General features: G+C 45.7%; 1 long non-coding RNA gene across 1 annotated transcript in view; it reads right to left on the minus strand.

The window, feature by feature from the left end:
- Positions 1–148: 148 nt before the first annotated feature.
- LOC102498981 (uncharacterized) overlaps positions 149–16,945 on the minus strand; it is a 48,900-nt gene continuing 32,103 nt past the window's right edge. The window contains exon 3 of the long non-coding RNA XR_333895.2: positions 149–2,249. This is a non-coding gene — a long non-coding RNA (uncharacterized LOC102498981). The remainder of the gene's footprint in view (positions 2,250–16,945) is intronic.

Raw genomic sequence — 16,945 nt, forward strand, 5'->3', positions numbered from 1 at the left:
CTCTCTCTGTGTGTGTGTGTGTGTGTGTGTGTGTGTGTGTGTGTGTCTGGTCGAAATAAAATAAGTAAATGAATAAATAAAATTTTTAAATTTTTTTTTTAATTTTTAGAAATAAAAATAAAAAAAGACAAGGAGCATCGAACCCTGCTACCAACTCATTCCCTTTCTCTGTCTGGTTAAAGTGGACTTCACCTGCAGAGTGCACACATTTAGGTTTCTGACCTCTCCCATTGCCTTCCACGGGTGCAGTGGCCCAGGCTTAGGACTGGGAGTTGGAAGGCACAGCTTCTGCCTCACGTTCAATTGCAACACTGAGGCTGCTTCAGCTGCAAGAATCAGATACCCAGGTCAAGGGGCCTTATGAATTCATCCTTTCTTAGCTCCAGAACAAGAAATCCAGCAGTAAATGAGGTGCGGACCGGCCTAGGGCACAGTGAGGTCATCAAAGGCCAGAGACTTTTCATCTCTCTGCCCTGCCAGCCTCAGTGTGATGGTAGTGTCAATTGCCTCTGGTCTCGCCCGCATTCTCTGCGCTGCCCGTATTTCAGGGAACTTCCATCCCCAGGATTCTAGGGAGGTCTGCCAACAGGAGGCACTGATGGAGGACTGGAGGCCAGACAAGGGGTGGAGGCTGAAGTGGGGGCATTTCGCTCCTGTCTCTGACAGTGATCAAGCCTCTACTGTACTGTGGGCTTGAACTCACACCAGATAACCATGCCCCCAAACTCTACACTCCCCAGAGGTTCTTGACTATGATTTTAGACCTCAAATCCAGATTCTGGGCTCTCATTCCTCCATCCTGTGCCCCTCCAGTCCTAAGAATGTTAACAACGTCCTGCAGTTGTTAACCTCTTGAAGGAGTGTGGCCCTCATCACTTCCTTTGGCTTGTCAGCTCTTCTATTATCTATGGAAGTAATCCTTGCATTAATTTCCTGTCTTAAACACCTGGAATAGCTTATGTTTCACAGCTGGATCCCACTACTACAATGGTCATCCGCAAGCTGTGTTCACATGGCTGTGAGAGAGCTGCCAGTGCTCCAGTCATCATGTCCTCACCCCAGCCACATCAAAAGCCAAGAAGAAAGGCAGTTTCTCCTTGCTTGCTTTATATTGCCGAGGTAAACATTTCCCAGGACTGGACAGAACTGGGTCAATGCCCATGCTCTAGCTTTAGGAGAAGTCAGGAAAGTGAGTATCTGGCATTTTTAGTCCCTATAGTGTGAGATGGACTCTTCAAGCAAAAAAAAAAAGGAGTTGGGCAATGGCTGCTGCGTGAGCACCCAATCATGTCCTCCACATTGACCTTGAGTGTGACCTTGGTTGAGTTACCTCCTTTCCCTGGACCTCAGCTTCCTGATCTACAAAATGGGTGTTTTTGGTGAGATCCGTGGTTTTGAACTATTCTTCAAAGCTGTCATGTTCAAAGGAGGTGCCTTAGGGGCCACTGTAGGGTCACCGTGGGGAGAAGGGGAGTAGAGTCTGAGCAGGTGATCCTGCTCCAACTTCAATAGGAACACTTTTGTTTGATCTTTTTGGAGATAAAACCAGTCTGCTGGATTTGCTGATTTTTCATATCCCTTGCAGCTCTCTCAAGGATCCAGATTCGAAGTTATAGATCAATTTATAAAAATGAGGAAATAACCAGGATGATGTTCTTGCTAAGAATGATCCATTCGCTTTAAGGGTTATTCATAATAAACTTCAGAGATTGATTAAGCTCCTTGGCTTTTTGCCGACTACTAGCAAATCTGTGTTAGATGCACAGACTCTGGCACGGAGCAGAAGACATTCTTCCTGAAAATGTCTTGACTCCCTCTGTTCTCTTCAATTATGAGAAGGCAAACCCTTTACATATATACAATTATTTTAAACTATTTATCTTGCACAGAGGAATTGATCTTCACAGGTCTCTCTTGCCTGTCTTGACACTGATGAATCGCTTTGAAGATAGTCTCAGAAAGAGAAGACATGGCCCCTAATGGATGGCTCTTCTCATCTTAATTTTTACCCTGGAGGGTCTTCTCCATCTTGAGTCTCCCTTATTTCGCTTTGTAGCCTTAACTCCATAGGTGCCACGCCAGGTGTGATAGTAGTTTTAGATGTCAACTCCACTGAAAACGTGAGAGAGCCTAATTCTGGGTGTGTTTATAGGGATCTTTCCGGAAGAGAGTAACATGAGAGTCTGAGTAAATCAGGTATGGAAGATCCACCGTCACCATGGCTGGGCATCATCCCATCAATCAGGAGCCTAGAAAGAACAAATACAGAAAATGAACAGGGTCTCTTTTGAGAGCACAGGATAGACTTCTCCTGTTGCCTTGGACATCAGAACTCAATGTTCACCTGCCTTCAGACTCTCGGATTCATCCCAGAGACCCCAGAGTTCTCAAGCTCTCTACCTTGGACTGTGAGCCACGTGCTCGGCTTCCCTGCCTCTGTGGCCTTTGGGCTGGGACTGAGCCAAGCTCTGGTATCCCGGGATCTCCAGCCTGCAGATGGCCTGTGGCAGAGCTTCTCAGCTGCCATAATCGCAGGAGATGAGTCCCTCCATCCGTCACCTCCTGTGTTTGTACATATCCGAGTGTTTCTGCTTCCCTAGAGGACCCTGATTAGTATGCCAGGGATAGCACCCACTTTGTTTCTCTTGTCTGAAGGCTTTTTTTGGATCAAAGGTTCAAAGGCAGAGACTGAGGAAACAATGAAGCCTTAAGAAACTCCTGTGCCTCTGCCAAGGCTCAATCCTGCACTGAGAATAACAGAAACTATCTGATAGGTATCTTCAAGGAATATTTCATAAACACCTCCTCCATGACCCACACAGTCAAAAACCAATTCTAACCTTTTCAATTTGGTAACTTTTCACACCCTTTTCCTTAGTTCTGTGGCCAACTCGAAGCTGTTCTGTTCTGTTCTGTTAGCATCATGTACTCTGTCTGGCATAAATCAGACAAGGCAGGCAAAGTCATCCCCGTTCCACAGATGAATAAACTGAGGTCCAAAGAGGCTAGCAGATTAAATGTCTCACCTACAGTCTTAGGGAATAAGTGACAAGGTCAGCACTTGAACTTAGCTCCGATGATTGCACCTCCAATGCCCACACGACAGACCGAACCACAGAGTATATTACGTGCTCAGCAGATACCTCTTGTCTTCCTCTCCATCCCTTCCTCTGAGTTCTCTCTATGCATTAAGTTTGGACGAAACAAGTGGGTCCAGTCTTCTTGCTGAAATCACAAGATTTTCTGGAGCCTGTGTTACAGGCCAGCTTTTCTGTATCAATTGCTCACGTAAAATTGGAATAGTCTCTTGATGAAATGTTCAAATTATACAGATAAAATAATACAAATCTGAGCCAGTCGGTGGCATGGCGATTAAAGCACTGCATCCCATGTGACTGATTTTGGAGTCTGAGTCCAAGGCCTCGTGGCTTAAATAAAACACCAGGTGTGTGTGTGCAGATCCGCCCAAAAGCCCAAGAGGAGAATGGAGAAAAAGGAATTACGATGTAGCCATCCTTCTGAGGGGCGGGGATTTCTCATTTTTTTCACCTCTTTTTCTCTGTCTCTCTCCATTGAGTGCACACACCCTACAGCAAAAACCTTAAAAAAATAATAATAACACAGGGGCCAACAGGTGGCATGGTGGTTAAAGGAATGGACTCCCTCATGGCAGACCATGGCTTGAGTCCCAGACTCAGCAGCTTGAAAATCACAGTGGCTGCATGTCATGTGTACCCTAAATTCCAGGAGGAGAATGGAGAAGAAGAGATCGTGGCGTGGCCATCCCCCCTAGGGGGTGATTTCTTACTTTCCCCTCTCACTGTCTCTCTGTCTCTCTCTGGTGAGCACAAAAACCTTTTATTTTTTAACTTCATTTATTTATTTATTTATTTATCTATTTATCTATTTATTTTTACTTTTAATTTGACCAGAGAGGGACAGAGCTAAAGAAGAGAGAGAGAGAGAGGGAAAGTTGAGAAAGCAAGCTGCCAGGTACAGGACTCAAACCATAGTCGGCCATGTAAAAGTCCAGCACCCCTAAGCACCACACCACCTGCCAGACCTTCATGGCAAAAACTTCAAAAAAGAAAAAAATAATAATAATTTTGCCTCCAATTCCAGGCTTCTCCCTAAAGTAACTACTGGCATGTGTACAGTGTGAATGTTTTCAAATTTATTTCTATGCATTTATGAATACAAGCATGTAAGATATTACATAAAGAAATACATAGTTAAGGGTTTCGTTTTTTGCTTTGTTTTGTTTTGTTTTTTAATCTGCTGGGCTTTTATTGATGCAAATGGTATCGCGTGGTACATAATTGCTGCAGCTTGCTTTGCCGAATGTTCCAAATCGCTATGTACATATCGGCCTCATTTGTCTTTTTACTAAAGCTTAGTAGTCCAATACTTAGTACAGACTTGTTGGTTTGTTTAGCTAGTCCCTCACTGTTGGGCTTTTACCAATATTTCACTGCTAAAAGCAGTACGGAAATGAGCATCCTCAGCTTCTTATGCATAAACAAGTATTTCTCCAGAGGAAAAAAAAGTTTTTCCGTAGGAAATAAAAAACTATAGGGCCCGTCAGATGGCGTAGCAGTTGCATCACTGGACTCCCACATGGCTGAGCGCGGTTTGTATCCCAGACTCAGTGGCTTGAAAATCACGCCCAGCATGTGTGTGTGGGCGCCCAAGGTCCCAGAGGAGAATGGAGGAGAAGGGATTGCAGCGTGGCCATCCTCCTGGGGGGCTGGGGGGATGATTTCTCACTTTCCCTCACACTATCTATGCCTCTCTCTTGCCAGCAAGGGCATGCACCCTAAGAAGAAAACCTCTAAAAAGAAAAAAAAAAAACAAAAAAGAAAGAAAGAAAGAAAAGAAAGAAAGAAAGAAAGAAAGAAAGAAAGAAAGAAAGAAAGAAAGAAACTATAAGGTAAGTTCAAAGAGAAATGGACTAAGAGAACATTTTTGCAACATATGACAGAGAAGGCATTAATAATCAGATTATATAAAGAAATGCTTCGGGAACCAGCAGTTAGCGTAATGGCTATGTCGCTGGACTCCCATGTAGTTGACTGCGGTTCATGTCCCGGACCTGGTGACTTAAAACTCACGCCGGGCGCGTGTGTGTGCGTGCCCAAGATCCCGAGAGGAGAATGGAGGAGAAGGGATTGCGGCGTGACCATCCCCCCTGGGGGGTGATTTCTCGCTTTCTGTCTCTATGTCTCTCTCTGTCTGTCTGGCGAGTGCACGCGCCCTATAGTGAAAACCTCTCCAAAAAAAAAAAGAAATGCTTCAATTTGATAATAAAAAGACAAACAACCCCTTAGAAAACTGGCAGAAAATATAACCAGGCAATTTACAAAAGAAATACATATGGCCAATAAGCATATGAAAAGTTGCCGCACCCCATTGATAATCAGGAAAAAGTGAATTAAAGCAACCAGAAAATACATTTTTTTTTTTGAGATTTTTGCTATAGGGCACCTGTGTTCACCAGAGAGACAAAGAGAGATAGAGAGACAGAAAGCAAGGAATCACCTCCTAGAGGGGATAGACACACCTCAATCCCTTCTCCTTCATTCTTGGGATTTTTTTTTTTTTTTTTTTTGAGAGTTTTTTTTTTTTTTTTTTCGCTATAGGGCGCGTGCGCTCGCCAGACAGACAGAGAGAGACATAGAGACAGAAAGCGAGAAATCACCCCCCAGGGGGGATGGTCACGCCGCAATCCCTTCTCCTCCATTCTCCTCTCGGGATCTTGGGCACGTACGCACACGTGCCCGGCGTGAGTTTTAAGCCACCGGGTCCGGGACACGAACCGCGGTCGACTACGTGGGAGTCCAGCGACATAGCCATTACGCTAACTGCTGGTTCCCCATTCTTGGGATTTTGAACATGTGTGCACACACTCCAGTGTGAGTTTCAAGCCACCTGGTCCAGGACTCAAACTGCGGTCAACTATGTGGGAGTCCAACACCTTAACCACCGCGCCACCTGCTGGCCCTAAAGACACCTCTTTTACTTACCATATCGGCCCAAATTGCTAGTTTAATACTTTCAGATGCTGGCAAGAGTTTGGGGAAATGGGTGCACTGCCGGAGTCTAAGTTGCACTTTGGGAGAGCAGTTTTCACTGCTGGAGTTGACCTTACTGAGCAGCCATGTTCATTACCATGTGCTGGATTACGCTTGCCAAACACTATAAGCCTGATAAGCTGAAGCAGGGTTGGTAGTAGCTGCACGTTTGATCGGATAGGCCTGGGGTGATTGTGACTCAATGACTCCTCCACTGTCCCAGCCACCAGTGATCCCAGGCCTTTGAGTAAATGCCTATCATTCTCAATGGGGCAAGGGCACCTCTAGGACTGGAGAGGCATTTAGTAGAGTGGATTAGGTGGTTCTAAAGAGACCGCAGGTGTAATGATCATTTTGCACGTTCTCTGTATAACTAGAGATACCGTCATCCTGAGTGCCACGGTATGCTAATGACTCAATGGTGGCCAGAGTAGAGAGTAGCATACTGAGTCTACTTCTCCACTCAAAGGAGGATGGGGCCAGCAGGTGGCATGGTGGTTAAGGGTGCTGGACTCCCACATGGCAGACCACGGTTCAAGTCCTGGACCTGGTGGCTTGGTTTCTCACTCTCCCCCCACCCCCTCAACATCCTGAGTGCCACGGTATGCTAATGACTCAATGGTGGCCAGAGTAGAGAGTAGCATACTGAGTCTACTTCTCCACTCAAAGGAGGATGGGGCCAGCAGGTGGCATGGTGGTTAAGGGTGCTGGACTCCCACATGGCAGACCACGGTTCAAGTCCTGGACCTGGTGGCTTGGTTTCTCACTCTCCCCCAACCCCCTCAATCTCTCTCTCTGGTCAAATTAAAGTAAATAAATAAATAAATGTAAGTAAAATAATTATTTAAAAGAAAAAAAAAAGGAGAGCTCATTGAATTCATTCTCTACATCTGCAATCCCACCACTGTCTCTGAGCAAGTCTCCTGGGTAACATGCCTTCCCTAGCAGCCTGATGTCACACCCTACTGCACTGGACAGATGGCTTTGACTTACAACTACACCTGACCCCCAGAGACTCTGCCACCTACGGAGGCCTTAAACTTCAGCTGAGCTTTGTTTTTCAACCCTCTATTCCCCAAATCACTGGAAGAGGGTATTCTAGCCCGGGGACCATGTGACACGATTGCAAACCACATGTTTCACTTGAACTGCACCAAACCTAGAAAACTTGTGTAGAGGCTTTGTTTATGAACTTGAAATAATTTTGTGACCAAGACTTGGGGAGCAGAGGAAATGGATGGTCTTGCTTCATGTAAATAAACAAGCCTTTCTTATAGGATGAGTTAAGGCCATAAAATCAGTTTATATGAGTGGAATGACAACTCATAAAACCAAACATAAATAAACAACTCAAAATCAACCTGAAGGAGACCAGCCTGGAGCTGTTCCACTCTGAGGACACTTGGGTCATAATGGAAGGATATAAGATTACAGGAAATCTCTGGTTTCCCAGGATCAGCCTAGGACTCCTCATCACATCCACCCCCTTGTTCTTACTCCATATCCTGTCCTTTATCCCCCCCCACACACACACACAGGCCCACTACCCTTGTAGACCAGAGAGCCAGAAATCCGGACTTCCAATGTAGTCTCACTGCCAATATCAGGTTCTCTGTAAAAATACAGCCATCTGAAATATCCCTGCAGATATTCCCTATTTTTAATAACATGGTATCAATTTGCAAACAGAGTAATGATCTCTGTTACTTTTCAGGAAATTATGTTTAATATAGTTTACTAGAGCGAAGGAAGAACAATTTAATTGAAAGAGCTGCTATGAACCATATTTAACCTCGGATGTACTAAATGGAGTGTCTCAGAGATAAGTTATGGTTTTTAATTTAACGTAAACTATTCTGTGCATAAGCACTGTGTTTTTGCCACTCTAATAACGACTGGTTTGGGTTTATGAACTATTTTTTCCATCGTCTCTTTCCTCTGGTGAACACTCCTCATGAATGTTAAACCCAATCTGGAGGTTTTCCCACATAGAATCTGAAATGAAAGGCCCTGTAAGCCAGGCAGACTCCACTATCTGGAGACACCATGCCTTAAATGTGACATAGCTTAACACTGGAGAGGACCTTCGGTCTTTGAGAAGTGCTTATATTTCACCGCCTCAGCTGATCCTGCCCCCAGCTGGCTCCTTCACCACTCTGATTAATGGGTTCCAGCCACTGTACCAGCACTTTAAATGAAGTTTCGTGCTCACCAAGATTAATTGCTGAATGAAAAATATTGAAACTTTATTATTCATATAATTCATTTGAGGGGATAATCCCAGGGAAATGTAGTACGTGGTTGAGTTCATCATTTGACAGTAATCGATGAGAACCAAGATGGAAGGAAGCTTATTGGGTATCTCGCAATCTGACGTTGCTAGGGGGTGCAGGTGAGTCATGAGAATTGGCAGTGGTTTGAAGACAGCTGCTTTTTCTTTTTCTTTCTTTTTTTCTCCTTTCTTTCTTTTAGTTTGCTATAGGGCACACTTGTTCTTGCAGAGAGAGACAGAGAGAAAGAAAGAAAGTGAGAAAAGCAACCCCCCGGGGGGATGGCCATGCCTCAGTGCTTTCTTCTACATTCCCTTCTTGGTATGTCGAACATACATGCACACATGTTTTTCTAGACACCAGGTCCAGGGCTTGAACCCCACAGTCACCATTTCAATCCAGCCACCTTAACCTCCAAGCCACTGGCTGGCCTGAGACAGCTGCTTTTTAACCCATCACCAAGGATGTCAAGACTTGCCTCTTGGGTCCTTGCTGTGCCCAGCCCAGGCTTCAGTGAGTCCTGTGGTGGCTAGCCTGCTGCCATTTTTCATTTTTTTCACAGTTTGTCCTGCTGCCATTGTTCATTTTCTTCACATTTCTTCTTTCATTTCTTTACCCATTTGCTTCTCAGAGTGGGCATTTGTTGTCTTTTTGGCCAATGGGGCATCAATTTCCCTTGGCAATCGTAAGATTGCCAGTTTCCTTTGAGAAGTCAGAGTGGGCATTTGTTGTCTTTTTGGCCAACGGGGCGTCAATTTCCCTTGGCAATCGTAAGACTGCAAGTTTCCCTTTGAGAAACAGTTCCCCTCCTCAGCCCTGAGCTTCAGGTAGGGCTCCTGGAAGAGCCTGTGACCAGTGTTAACCAAGGAGACTGCTGTATTCCTCTGACCAGTGATTGGCTCACAGATGGGTACCCGACCCAACCAGAGCCAATGGGACACATCCAGTCTTCTAGGGAGGCTAGAATAGAAGCTGACACTTTTCCTGTCCATTAGAAAAGCCGACAGCATGGGAGGCTAGAACTGCAGGAATCAGCACAGGGGGGCCGACCACAAGGAACCATAGAGGAAGCACAGTGAGCGATGGAGAGGCGGAGTCCTAATGATACCATTTGGATCCTGAGTCAAGCCATATCCAAAGCTATTCCTACCTTTCCACATTGAACTTTCTTTTAAAAGAGATTTTTGCTACAGGGCACGTGCGTTGGCTGGAGAGACAGGGAGAGAAAGTGAGAAATTACCTGCCGGGGGGAGTGGCCACGTCACAATCCCTTCGCCTCTGTTCTCCTCTCAGGATTTTGGATATGCACACACATGCATTCACTGTGAGTACCAAGCCTTTGAGTCCAGGACTCAGCCCGCAGTCAGCCATGTGTGAGTCCAACACTTCAACCACCATACCACCTACTGGCCCAGCTTTGAACGTTTTTAGTTATGTAAACCATATACAGGGACGAGCTGTTTACTTAGAACATGACATAAAACAAGCTTTCCTAGGCAGCCCTGGCTCTGTTTCATGCCATTAACCTGCAACCATGATGGGATTAAAAATGCAAGGCAGGGGACCAGTAGTTGGCGTAATGGCTGTGTCGCTGGACTCCCATATAGTCGACCATAGTTTGAGTCCCAGATCTGGTGGCTTAAACTCACACCGGGCACACGTGCATGCAGGCAGACCCAAGATCCCGAGAGGAGAATGGAGGAGAAGGGATTGTAGAGTGGCCATACCCCCTGGGGAGTGATTTCTTGCTTTCTGTCCCTCTGTCTCTCTCTGTCTTTCTGGCAAGCACACGTGCCCTATAACAAAAAACCTCTCAAAATAAATAACCTATATACGAGAAAATATCAAAAAGTTTGTGGAAAAATAAAATTAAAGTATGAGTTTATGTTGCTGCAAAAACAATGTTGAAATACAAGCATAGTTTTTTCATAATATTCATTTTCTATGAACATTTGAAGACCGTTGGTAATCTGTCTTTGCCTAAAACAGATTAAGTGGGGTTTTTTCTCAGGAATCCTTATCTTGAATAAGAAGACCAAAAATGTCAGCCAGAGGGCTTTATATCAAGGCTGAGAATTAGTTCCCGCTTCCCAGACTCCTGGAACTGCCGTGTCACAGTCTGTTCCTAAGCCTGGTTCTCCAGTTGCCGTGTCACAGTCTGTTCCTAAGCCTGGTTCTCCAGCTTCCCTTCAGTGGTTTAAGCCACCTGAGAACTTGTCAGTAAAGTCACTTTCAGCTTAAAGGGGCTGAGTTACGGCTTCTGTTGCTTGCAGCTGGAGCTCCCTGTTGCAACCTAGGGACAGTCAATGTGGAACAGCTCCCTAGCCCTAGGACTTTTTCTCTCTTGTCGTACCCAGGATTTCAGTTTCCTCATCCATCTGCAGACCCAGATATACACACATCATTATGGACAGAGCTCAGTGACAGATAGTTGGGGGCAGCAGGTGGCACGGTGGTTAGGGTGCTGGATTCCCATATGGCTAGCCATAGTCTGAGTCCCTGACCTGGCAGCTTGCTTTCTCACCTTCCTTCTCTGTCTCTTTCTGATGACTGTAGCAAATTTAAAAAAATAATAAATACATAAATAAAATAAAACATTCTTTTAAAAAGATAGGCAACTGAGGGTAAAAGAGGTCATGTTGCAGAATGATATCTGTGTACACTTCTAAAACACACACAACACTGTACATTGTTTATGGATTCATACTCATGTAGTGCAATTTTTTTAAAAATAGAATGGAAAAGATACCAAATTCAAGTCAATGGTTACCTCTGGGAACAGATAGAGGGAAAGGGTGCCAGGAAAGGGCACAAAGACTGAGCTGGATCTATAACGTTTCATTTCCAAAAAAGAAACCTGAAGCAAACATGACGACGCCAGCGAGTGTCACCTGTGGAGCTGGGTGGGTGGGCGTTTATTCTCTTGCTTTCTATGCTGTTCTGAATTTCTGTCTCGGTTTAACGAGCCAAGGGCCAGGTTTTGGCACAGTGGTGATGTAACTGGACCCACGTGGGCAAGGTCCAGGGACCTCCGTGGGAGCAGGCAAGGCACATACACGTGCTCACAGCCCAGGCCCTGAGACTGAGGGTGGGTGGTAGCATGAAGAGCCTCTGGGCATTGCCTGTCTGTCTTCTTCATGACAAAATAAACTTTTAAAAAAGCCATAAAACCAAACAACAGGCTCACTCAGTTCTAAGATGCAGGGATTCATTGGTTGAGATCCTGACTGGGCCCCTAATGTGTGGGGGTGTGAGAGAGCTGGTCTAAAGTAGAGAGATGCTGGCCACGGGAGGTTCAAGTCATAGAGAATGACAGTAGGGCCAGGGCAAACAGAAGGCAGAGGGAACATGTGTGTGCCATCTAGAGAAAGTCTGAGAGAGCTTGGGGTGAAAAAGATGTTTGTTTGGGGCAGCAAGTAGCGTGGTTGTTAAGACGCTGGACTCCCACATGGCTGACCGTGGTTCAGGTCTCAGTTCTGGTGACTTGTTTTCTCACTTTCCCTTCCTCTCTCTTTCTATCTCTCTCTGGTCAAATTAAAAAATAATTAAATAAATAAATAATTCTTTAAGGAAAAAAAAAAAGATGCCTGCTCATTACCGGAAGGTAGGCATGGGGAGGGGAAGGAGTTGGACAGACTTGTGAGCAGGATGAACATGGCCTTGAAGGACTGCTAGGGTCTGGATGTGCAGATTGGTTTGTAGAAGAACACACATAACTGCATACTCTTTAGGGCTTCTTTTGTTGCTTGAGGTTTTTTGCTATAGGGCACGTGTGCTTGTAAGAGAGACAAAGTGAAAAAGCATCTCCAGGGAGAATGGTCACACCAGAATCCCTTCTCCATCCCCCCAGATTTTAGGCACACACACATGCATCTGGCATATTTTTTAAGTCTCTGGGTCTGGCCTGGGACTCACCTACACAGTTCTAAGTATATTGAAACCCAGCTGCCCAATCACCATGCCACTAACTAGCCTTGATGCACTTTGTTTTGTTTTGTTTTTGCTTGTTGTTTTCTTTAGTTTTTTGTTGTTGTTGTTGTTTTTGGTTTTTTTCCAGAGGGTACATGTGCTCTCTGGAGAGAAATGGAGAGAGGGAAAGTAAGAAATCACTGTTGTTTTCTTTAGTTTTTTGTTTTGTTTTGTTTTGTTTTGTTTTGTTTTGTTTGTTTTTCCAGAGGGTACATGTGTTCTCTGGAGAGAAATGGAGAGAGGGAAAGTAAGAAATCACCCCCTTCTCCCAGGAGGGATGGCCACATCACAGTCCCTTCTCCTCCTCCATCTTCCTCCTAGGATTTTGGGCACACACCCATGCACGCACGTACACACACACAGCGTGATTTTCAAACCACCAGGTCCAGGATTTGAACTGCAGCAGGTCATGTGGGAGTACAGTGCCTTAACCACTATGCCACCTGCTGGCCCCCAATACACCTTGTTTTAACATAATACATTTATTCTCTTGTCTTTGTTTTAACATAGCACATTTTAAAAATAAAAACCAAGGAAAACTAAAAACCATGAAAACTTTTGAAAAAGACCCAGAAGATAACGACAGCCTATAATTTCATCATGCAGCTATAAATAACCGCTTTGCACATTTTAATACAGGTCCTCTTTTCTTGGCTACAAGGGAGTCAGGCATCAGCATAAATACAGAGCATTTTAAACAAAGTTGGTGGGTTCCCATTTGTGCAGCTGATTTTTCCTTTGAAAATAGGTTTGTGGCCATGGAAGGTACAAAAGAAATCATAGCAAACACTGATAATGGTGACCATGGACAGGCGCCATGATGACTCACTCAGTAATGCCCACAACTCCATGGAACAGGTTGCTATTATGAATCCCCGTCTTACAGATGTGGAAACTGACACCCAAAGAGATCAAATGCCCTGTCCAAAATTAGACAGCTGCTGCGTAGATCCAGGTTTCGAATCTGGTAAATCTGACCCTAGAGTACTTCCTCGTGGTTCCCCCACAGCACTGCCTCTCAAGGAGGCTGGCATCTGCTAGAAACCCACTCTGTGTGGCCTGAGCTCTGCGCTAAATACTTTCAGACATGATTTCCTTCCATCTGCCCAGCAAGAGAGGTCCCTCAAGGCTGTCGTCCTATTCCATAGCTGCAGTTCAGAGAGGAGGATGATCTTTTCAGGCCACACTGCTGCAAGGGAAGGTTTTGCTGGCTTCAGACCCCAGGCCTATCCCTGTGTCTGATCCAGGGGCGCCAAGGCCGGGGACTTTCTGAGCCCACCCTCCCTCCGTCCACCCAGTTCTGCTGGCTCCTAGCTGTCACTTGAATTTCCCACGCTGAGCCAGGCAACCAGAAAGCCCTTTATTCCTTTTCACACATCCCCTTGGCAGAGGTCTGCTCAGAGGGTGGCACAGACCTCTTCATTCCAGCCATCCCCGTGCCAGCAAGTTCATCTGAGCACAACTATGTGCATCCAACCAATGAATAATAAATTTAATAATTAAAGAATAATTAATTACACCTGAAACTTCTCACTTGGGGGTACCATTAGCCTCTGGCGCCTTTAGAATGAGTTGCTAGTGACTAATTGTGCCCTCGAGGAGGCATTTGTAAGTACAATTAATTGTGTGCAAAATTGAACCCACAAATACTTGGGAACATAAAAATTATTCCCACAAAAAGAGTTTGTTCAAAATCCAGACCCTTATTTTTTTTTTAAAGAGCCCTGGGGTGAGCTACCCCACAAGACCCAGATGCTGAAGGCCTCCACGGGGCTCTATCCCTTCCCCGGCAGGAGGGTCACCTGTGTGCAAAATTGAACCCACAAATACTTGGGAACATAAAAATTATTCCCACAAAAAGAGTTTGTTCAAAATCCAGACCCTTATTTTTTTTTTAAAGAGCCCTGGGGTGAGCTACCCCACAAGACCCAGATGCTGAAGGCCTCCACGGGGGGGCTATCCCTTCCCCGGCAGGAAGGTCACCTGAGCGCAGAGGCCAAATGTGATGTTGTGGAACCCCCCAGGTGGCCACACAACAGTGCACAGCATTGTCTAGTGCCTCCACATTGCCTAGTCAATAGAGCCACAGGAATGGAAGGAGCAGGAAGGGTAACTCCAGAGTGAAGGCGCAAAACTTCCTTCCTCATGGCTTTGAAACGTCTCGGTCAAAGTCGAATTCCTCCTAGCTGGGAGAACTGGAGACCTGTGTCCTTGGTCTTCCTCTTGCCCTCGAAATATACCTGCCTACAGTCGCTGCAGGTCGGTCTCTGCAGAGCAGCCTGTGCTGCTGAGGACTGGGGGCCCACAGACTCAGTCCCAACTCCTCAACTGACCTCCAAGGACGGAATGAACACCATGTGTTCCCAAACTGACACTGTTACCTAATGCTGTTCTCAAACCCCCGAACCACCGACTCCTAATCTTCATTTCTCTCTGTTTTCCATCACATGCTGTTCCCTCTGCCTGACATGCCCTTCCATCTGCACCCAGTCACATACTTGTATATGCACACACATACGCATGTATACAAATAGACACATACAGAGGTCAGCAGGTGGCATGGTGGTTAAGGTGCTGGACTCCACATGGTGGACCATGGTTCAAGTCCCACGCCTAGTGTCTGGCTCTCTCATTTTCCCTCTCTCTCTCTCTGTCTCTCTCTGGTCAAATTAAAATAATAGTAATAACAAATAAAATTAACTAATTTTTTAAAAAAATACTAATAGACACATACATGTATACATATATGAAGGAATGTAAATGCTTGTGTATGCATATATATAAACGCATATGCACCCTCACATACATACCTATATATACACATTCACACAAAGACACACATAAATATGTAAACACAACATACATGCACATATACGCATACACTCACACATATGCACATATTGCACGTACATGTACATTCACACATTCATGTGCACACGCACACGTGTGTACATATATAGATACATTTGCATGCCCATATGCACATGCTCACACACACATCCGTACACACATTTCCCACATATCCAGTTTTAGCCATTTTCCACAGCTCTATAGTCTGGCTTTCTCTCCTCGGGGCCGGCTCTCAGGCTCTTTCTACCTGGGATCAGCTCTGACTTCCTCTGGGCTGGAAGCCACTCAGGACGGGGCCTATGACAGTCCTTTTTGTACCCCAGGCACTTCACATCTGCACAGAGCAGATGTTCCTCCCATGCATGTCTGGCGCAGGAATGAAGGAGTGAAGGAGGGAGGAGTTGGGTGCTGTGGACTTGTGTAAGAGCCCATCTGAAAATCCTCCTTAGAGCACATCTTGGGGATACTGAGGTAGGAGTCACTGGAATTATCCTGATGAGGAAGAGCAAAACACAGGCAATCAGAGAGCCATTAATTTATTCCTTCCATTCAAAAAGAGTCCCAGGACCAGCTGGAGGCATAGTGATTCAAGCGCTGAGCTCCCATGTGGCTGACCACAGTTTGAGTCCTGGCCTCAGCAGCTTGAAACTCACACTGGGTGCATGTGCATGTGTGCCTAAATTCCCAAGAGAATGGAGGAGAAAGGATTGTAGCATGGCCATCCCCACCTGGAGGGTGATTTCTCCCTTTCTGTCTCTCTGTCTCTGTCTCTTTCTGTCTCTCTGGAAAGCCCACACATCCTATAGCAAAAATCTCTTAAAAAAGAAAGAAAGAAAGAAATCCAGGGGTCTGCCTTGGTGCTCATTGTTCCCCGACAGAGGGGAGTCACAGCCTCACCCATGAAAACCACTTGTCCCAGCTGCAGAGATTTCTGCCAGCAATCCGAATGTCCATGAACACCCACCCTGTGCAGGCTGAGGAAGGGCTGCCATAGCCGCTGTGATGGAATGCCCGTTCTGCAGGGAAGGTAAAGTCCTTAGACCCTCAGGAGGCCGAGAGGAAGGAGAGTGTTGCAGACAGAAGGTGAAAGTACCGGGCTGGAGGGAAGGAGAGATGGCAGCTGATGCAGGGAGGTGATTATGCTGCGGATGGCCTTGAAAGCACAGTAGTACTGAACTGGGGAGCCACTGAAGACTCCAGAGGAGGAGAGCAACAGAAGCAAGAAAGTCTTCGGGGCCAACAGAGGAACTTAGACTACTGCATGAGGGGCCAGTAGATACTTGACGTTCTGTTAGTGTTCTTCCTCCTTGTCACTCAATGAACCCTATCAATCTTTCCAAATGCAACTCAGACTTCATAGCTCCTAAGAGGCCTTTGACCCTCCTGAGAGAAGGGAATGTCCCTCTGGAAGCAAGATGCCTCCAGGAGATCTTAGAGTCTTCAGATATCAACGATAGCTCTCCTCTATCTCATCCTCCAGCATTCGTTCTTTGGGTGGGAGGAACCTGTCTTCACTATCTATCCCGGGGCCAGTCACCCTTTGGTGACAGCACGACATTCTTGATAGTGGAAAGGAGCTTTGTCAAAGAGGGAGGAACCCAGCTGCAATGGAAGACTGGCTCACAAAAAGCTTTCACAAAGTCCCACGCCTTGGCCTGGTTCTTTTCACATCATTTCTGGAAGGCGGACCCCCTTTGGGGGCACAAACATTTTGTGCTCTGGGATTCTGGGCAAAGAGATTTACATTCCTTTATTAGATTTTCTTCTTGACAATTCCTCAGTGTA

This window comes from Tupaia chinensis, unplaced genomic scaffold (genome assembly GCF_000334495.1).
Source record: "Tupaia chinensis unplaced genomic scaffold, TupChi_1.0 Scaffold000113_1, whole genome shotgun sequence".
NCBI classification, from domain to species: domain Eukaryota; kingdom Metazoa; phylum Chordata; class Mammalia; order Scandentia; family Tupaiidae; genus Tupaia; species Tupaia belangeri.